The sequence below is a fragment of the Saccopteryx bilineata genome, chromosome 3 (genome assembly GCF_036850765.1).
Source record: "Saccopteryx bilineata isolate mSacBil1 chromosome 3, mSacBil1_pri_phased_curated, whole genome shotgun sequence".
In the NCBI taxonomy this organism is placed as follows: Eukaryota; Metazoa; Chordata; class Mammalia; order Chiroptera; family Emballonuridae; genus Saccopteryx; species Saccopteryx bilineata.
The window spans coordinates 128,446,203-128,453,986 of NC_089492.1; positions in this window are offsets into that span (position 1 = coordinate 128,446,203).

Here is a 7,784-nt window from a genome sequence, read left to right on the forward strand (position 1 = left end):
CTGCTTCCCCCACCCTCCACCTTAGCTGCAAAAATCCCACGGATCCCAGAAATTGCAAGATTGTTGATCTTTAAAAGGAACACTGTTCATTTTCACATGAGCTGAGTCAGACTAGCTGGAGCAAAGGTTTCTCTCTCCAGGGCTGCTCCCTTCTACAGCCCCCCACGCCAGGGAAGACTTCTGAGAGAGGTACGCACAGAGGGACTGTGCCCCATCGTGGCCTTTGCAACCAGTTTCTTCTTAGGGGTCTGGTTGGTTTCAGGCATAGGTTGGGCTTTTTCCTGCCAAAGTTTCATTCTGCACTTGAACTCTCAGGATTGTTAGGTGGAGAAGGATGGACTATCAGGCAGTTTGGAGCCTGAGGCAGAGGACATGAGGGCATTGGACTGCTTGTTCCAATGAATTCTATTCTTTGGGGACCAAAGGGAGGGCAGCAACCCAAGTAATCAGCTCAAATGCAGAATAACGGCCTGGAAAGAAAAATATTCCCTTATCCAGAGGTTGGAGACAGTGCCTGAAACAAGTCCACCCTTACCCTGCCTTCACGTTCCCAGCTGGCTTTGTTCAAAAGTTACCCAGCAGGCAGGCCAGCCACTGACCAGCAGCTTTGTCCGGGGATTGTAGAGAGCAGACCTAACCTGAGAACCTAGTTGGCAGAAGTCCCCGCCCCCAAGTCCAATTTGCTTCCCCTTGCATGAGGCCACAGTGCCTGCTGACTCAGAAAAAGAAGGTGAGGCAGAGCAGGGTGGCTGTGTGGTTGCCCACCTGAATATCCCCCACTTTCTTCTCACACCTGTACCACCATCACCCCACAGCTTCAAGCCAATGTGGGTCCACGACACTGCATTAATTAGTTTCCTTCCCAGACATTGGCATGGTGGCCAAAGATAAGAGGAACAATTCCCAGGAACAAAAACACCTCCTGGCTCAGACTCTTCTGATGGCCAACACTATTCTTCCAGGGTTTCACCTGGTCCCCACTGCCTAAACCTGACCACCCTGGGGGAACCAAGAGGTTCTCAAAAGGACTCTTGCCCCTCTAACATATCCTGTCCATCAACATCCCCACCAAAGCTCTATGCCTCTTTTTCAGATCAAGTCTCAGTGCAAGTCCCCAGCCTCCCATCCCCTGCATGCAGATCGCCACCCTGAAATCCCTTCTCTCTGGACACCCTGGAGTGCCTCTGACTCTCTTCCAGTTTTCCCTCCATTGGGGTCACTCCTCCCTCACTGTCCTGCTTCAGCACCTCCAGTCATTCTTCATAGTGCAAATAGGCAGATGGCGTAGTAGCTGAACAAGGAGTCTGGAGACCTGGAGACCTAGGCTCTACCACTTAGGGGCTTCAGTACTATACTCCCCTGTCTGAGCCTCGGGTGCCTCTCCAGTGTGGCGGCGGATCAGGAGGCAATGAGAATGGAGGCAGGCAGACCTATGAGGAGACCAGTGTTAACTCGGGTGGCAATAATAAGAGAGGTAACAATAGTGACAATAGCACAATAATAATAGCCAACACTTACTAAGCACTTCTTATATGCCTGGTCATTTTCAAAGCACTTCCACATATATTATTTCATTTAATGCTTCGAGTGACCCCAGGAGGTAGATATATCACCTCACTTTATAAAGGACTGTTCTGGGATACTAGGTGGTTTGGCAACTTGCCCATGCGAATCCTGCTGCACTTTGGGGGCTAGATTGATTTCCCCTAAAATTGAAACCCAATGAATCTGGATTAGAGTCTGAGCTGTCACTCACATACTCAGTACTATGCTAAGCTGATAGCAGTGAGGATGGGAAAAGTGGAGAGATTTTAGAAGTCTTTACAGCTCCAACCAAAATGTGGAGAGATTTGGCAATGGATGAGCTGTGGAGGAATGAGGGAGGGTGCTTCAGGACTTCAGGTTGGGTTACTGGGTGCACGATGGTATTATTTACTGAGCTAGGGGATTCAGAAGAGTGAGGCTTGGGGGACAAGATGATGCTGGGTTTCATCCTGGAAGATTTGTGGTGATTAAGAGATATTCTCATGGAGCTGTCTGATGGGCTGTTGTGCAGAACCCTGAAGCACAGGAGAGAGATCTGGCTGGAGAGAGAGTTGAATATCATCTATATTCAGGTGCTGATGGAAGCCATGGGCGTGGAGAAGCTCCACACAAAGAGAAGTGAGCCAAGGACAGTGCCCCAAGGAGCACCGACATCTAAGTTACAAGTGGAAGAAAAGGAGTCTGGGAAAGAGGGATCTCCTTTCTTTGCTCAAAACACATGTCCTTGCTAACCTCACTTGAGGCTGATTATGCTATTGGTTTGTTTCCCCTCAGTACCTAGAATTTCAGGGTTATCAAGGGACTCGGGTTAGCAATCTCACTCTACCCAACCCAGGCGCACACATGCGTGTACATGCACGCGTGCGCGCGCGCGCGCACACACACACACACACACACACACACACACAAAGTTTCTTGACCAATAAACAATAGTATGAGTCTTCATCCAGCAGCATTAATTTTTTTATCTTATAATTGATTACAAAACCGTCATTCACTGAGGCATTTCAGCACATTGACGCTGTGACATAATCACTGCTAGGGGCATCTGCTAAGGGCTATGGTCTGTGCCCTCAGACTGAGACTCTGTTTGGCAGCATGTCATTCACTGGGTAGAGTTCCCGCATTGCACTCTGTCTCTGAACAGACTGCAAGGCCTGAGGAACGCAGCCTGACTCCGTAGCCCACTGCTCTGAGCTCAGGGCTGAGACAGGAAGGGAGCCATGTGGAGCGGGCAGTGTGAGGATCCAGTGAAGTCAGCAGAAGGACCAAAGCCTCATAGATGGAGCAGTCACACCTAAACCCCGGGAGGAAATGGGGACTGGGGAAAGCAGGGGGAAGGAAACAGGCAAAGGACAGGGGAAGGGTGCATCTTTTCCCACTCGCTCTCCTGGTCGGCTGTGGGAGGGCTCACAGGCTGGAGGAGCCAACAGGGGTGGGGAGCTGGTCTAGTAGGCTTGGGGAAGGCAGGGGAGGAGGATGGAGGTGCTTGGGTAAGGTCTCTACACAATAAATAGTGCTAGTTATCAAAGCACCAGCTCAGACAGCTTCAGGCAAGGCATTGCCCTCAGGGACAAGTGGCAACTGTGGGAAAGACACTTGGCGCAACCATCACAGGGAGACCAAGTGAGCAAGAAGTTTGCCACACTTCCTCCACTGGTGGGCGCACACACGTGGAGGCTCCTACTGCCCGCACACATGCTCACGGAGAGTCACATGGTCTCTGTTCACACTGCGCATGCCCAGCCCCTCCCCATGCTCTGTGAGCTGGTTCCCGGGGCTGAGTGAGCTTCATAGCCTTGGAGCCTCTTTCCTGGCAGGGGGCCGTCCACCACTCTCAGCACCTGAGCATGCAGGTGAGCAGGGACGGGCTTGGCTTGCAGTGTGTGGGACAGCTTACAAAAGCCTGGGTGGGGTGAGGAAGGCCTGCTGGGATGAGGTTGGGGGGTAGGGGTGGAGGAGGTGACACTAACAGAAAAAGGGCCCTGCGCGGCCTGGGCCCAAATATGGGCTTCCAGCCCTGCTCTGCCCCTGAGCTCCTTCCACCAGGACCCAGCTCGGATGGGAACTTGGTTGGATGGGGGATAAATATTAACTATTGTGAAGAGGTAGCCCAAGCTCAGATTCCTCCGGGCTCTTGGTTGAAGGATTTCTTCTACAGCCCTATTGCCGTGGCTCTGCGGGGCCTCTGCAGGCTGCCTAGGGCAGCTCTGGCACTTGGGCGTAGAGCAGCTGCGGAGAGAGGGGACATCCTGTCCGCATTTGAGGGCTGTCTGGAAAGGAGACCTTTGGGCCAGAGGTCCCTCCCAGCCCAACACATACACAGCCAACTCAACTCAGGCCAAGGGGCAGTGGAACGGGCCCAGCCGGAGTCAGCTTTGCTGTCACCAACTGTACGGCGTTGGCCAAGTCACTTCACCTCTCCGATCTTCATTTTATTATAAAAGTGGGGAGAGAAAGTCATGCCTTACTGAGCAGTTGCCCGTTGTGAGGCTTAAAAAAAAGAAGAAAATGGAAAAGATAATCCATATAAAACACGGCGCAGTGACGGCTCACAGCAAGCGGCCGAAGCTCTGGGGTCTCTCACGTGGGCAGGCTCCTGGCAGTGGCCCCAGCAATTCTTTTCTTTTGCATTATTTTCTTAAAGAGGGTCCCCCAAATCCTACAAGTTTCAGGTTTCACAAATCCTGGGACCTAACGGACAGTCTTCCCCTTCCCTTCTCACCCCATTCTCAATCCTCTTCAAGTCACTTCCGTGCACAGAAGAGCTGCTGGGTCTGGCTGTGCGGAACCATCATGCGCCCTAGGAGAGGCCCCAGCCCAGGTGGAAGGCTGGGTGACGCCCCTTCCCTGAGAAGGTTGCCCCAGCTCTGGGCTCATCCCTGAGCTGGGCTTGGTGCCTACTCCTCCCCATCCCCCACTCCCAGCAGTTGGCCCAACCCAGGGACCCTGCTAAATGAATTCTGCAGATTCTCACAAGTTGTGGCTGACTGGGCACGGTGTCCCGGTCCTGGCAGGGGCTTTACTCCAAAAATTATGAACTCTTAGAGAAGCCAGTCGTGGGGTTATGCTAGGCAACAAGGGGGCTCAGGAATGGGCCTTCCGGAAAACAAAAGCAACTTGGCTGGCTTCTCCATTAGCACCCGTTTCCCTGAGGAGCCTTGGAGGGAGTGGGGACACAGGACTCCTTCCTCAGTGTCTGAGAGATGGATGGGGCTGATTTTTTTCACGATTCCTCTCCATAAATCTGATTTGGCCCCTCATCTGTCTAGGCCAGTCTCCATGGAGGGGGGTGGGAGTGATGAATGGGCTGCCTGCCTAATGTGACGGGGGTGGCAGGGACTTGGGGAGGGGCTCCGCTCTGATGGATGGTCCTCATGAGAGCATATTGCATTAGACACCCATAACACAATCAGCGGGGCCATTATGGTACCAATTTGTTGCTCTTCCTCACCAGGGTGGGGCAGTGGAGCCAGAAGATTGAGGAGGGTGTCAGGACTTCGGAGACACCTGGGGGAATTTCAGGAGGGAGCTATTACTAGGGAAATAATATGGAGCCAAAGGAAGTGCAAGCTGGGAAGGGAAGAGGAAGTAAGGTCCAGAGAGAAGGTGGGATCTGTCCAAGGTCACTTCTGGAACCAGAGGGAAGAGCTGGAATTCCACACTGGAGTCTCCTGCTCCTTGTACCAGCATGACCGAGGGTGGAGGAAGAAATGAAATTGGGAGAGGAGACACATCACTGTGGCCTATATGCTACTGGACATCTTCACACTCTATAGAGATTTTCTACGGAAATAAGTGAGGCCAATGACTGCCTCTATGACAAGAGCAGGTTGCAGGGCATCCTACACTGGCCAGAGCTGGTGCCCGCTACAGACCACCCACAGTTTTGCTACCCGACTCTGCCACATTAATTCCGACCTCTGAGTCTTCCTCTTGCAATTTAAAGTAGTCTCCTAAACACTACACTGTCTCTAGTCTTTCCTTATCCTCTCTGTCACCAGAACAGATCATTTAAAACAAAAACTTCTTTACTGTTTAAAAGCCATTAGCAGTTCCCTGGTGCCCTCAAAATGGGATCCAGGCTGGCCCCCTGACTCCAGCCTCTGTCCAGCCTCAGCTCACGTGGCCTCTACCATGAAAGCCTGCCACACGCTTCATACCGCTGGGTACTATCTGTGAGCCTCGGGGGCAGAACACTGGTCCTGGGCCACTCCGTTCCCGGGATGTGGTCTGTGCAGGCTCCGTTCCTGTTTCCCCTTCCCCGTGGCCTCAGATTTCTCCACGCACCTCACACCCAGCTCGCACTCGGTTGTGCTGTCCTCGGTGATGTATACAGATCTTTGAATATTTAGTATATATTGTACATAGTGTTATTTCATGCATGTATTTTTAAGTCACATAAATGGCCTAGTACTATTAATCTTATTTCAGATTTTTAAAACATTTAACACTGTGTTTAAGTCCTAGTCATGTTGCTTTATATTCTTTTAGTTGGTTACTTCTGACTGCTGCAAAATATTCTAAAATGTGTGCTGTACTTACCACACTTTATTCTGGCAACAGACACCTAGATACCCTCCAGCTCCCTATTACAACAGACACTGTGCAGCGAATGTCAGTTTTCTCTGGGTGTTTAACCAGAATGAGCAACAGGGTCCCCGGGATGTGCGGGTGTCGAGAGACTCCGGGGAGGCTGCACAGTCCGCATCACCAGCAGTGCCCACAGTGCCTGGCTCCCCTCATTTTCGACACACTTGTGGTATTCTGTGGGCTAGTTCTGCCATCTGATAGGTACAAAGTAACCTAAGCCTTTACACAGTTAGCTCTAGATTGAATAACCTTCCTTTTTATAGTTCCTTTAATATTCTTCAGCTTTAAATATCCTGACTTTAGTGGTCGGTAAACTCCTACTGATCTTTCAAAACCCAAATCAAGTATCACATTCTTTATGGAGTCTTCTAGTTTGTCACTCATTCCTTGGTGCTCCAGAACATTCTGTACTTTCCATTCTAGCATTTATCACATCACTGTAATCCTTTCTCTTTCTCGTTCATGCACCAACCCCTCCCACGCCAATTAAGACAGAAATGGTTCCTGCCTTTGGGAACCATTGTTTGGGGGAGCAGGGAGAAGAGCGTGGGATGAGCTGGGCTGCCTTGGTGGGAGCTGGAAGTCAGGCGATTCACCCTATGCTCCTTTTTCTTGATCAATTAAATGACGTCAAGTACAGAAATTGCTTTCCTCCTGCTCTTCGCAGTCCCAGTGCCCATCCTCTCCACAAGTCTTTTAAAATAAACCTTCTCTTCCTCTCTTACATATGCTGGGACCTCACTCACTTCTATTTCAACTTCATTCTAGCCATTTCTAAATGTTCTTGCCTTCTGCCTAAAACCAAGCCAATATCTCTCTCAGCCTGAAAACTTTCCCTTAAGGCCAATGAACTCTGGGCTGATAGCCTCACAAAGGAGGCAAAGGAGGCATGATGGTTACAATGAAAAGAGCTTGGAGAACTCAAGTTTCTGGGCCTCCAATCTGTACCTTGCCAATAGGTTAATTGTGAGGATTACATTCAGCATCCGATAGCATTCTGGGCCCAATTCTTTTCCTTCATCAAGCTTCTAAAAGATCTAAAAGACATCTTTTACACATGTCCAAAAATGAATTCCTTGTCTTCTCTCATACCAGCCTTCCTCTGGAACCTAGCAACCCTGCTTCTAGCAACACTGTCATTTTCCTAGTAAGCCAAAGGGACAATGGCTTGACATCTCCCTCCCTGGATGTTTAGCTAACCAAAGTCAATGAAGTGATCTTCCATGTTGATTCTTGACTCTATTCCTCATTTACATCCCCATTTCCACTGACCTCAGAGTAGAGGAAATTTCAGCATGGGTCAGAGTTTGTTAAGGGACATGATATGCTGTAAGTCTGCTGTTGTAACCTAATCTCTCAGGTGATTTCTCTCCCTTCTCCCACCGCCCATCATCTACATTCATCTGGTGGCTGACAGGAATCACAAGCCATCAATGTAGTTTTCTCCCTAATTTTCTAAGTTATGTCAAGGGACACATAACTTTTGATAACTAAAGCAAAGAGAAGAAAGCTAAGATTTTCTTTCTGTGTCCCCAAACAAAACTTTTTGAAGGTAGCCAGTACAGACAAATCTAACTTATGAATATTTATACAAAAATCTTAAATCAAATGCTACTAAGCAAAATCCAGAAGCTCACAAAAATAAT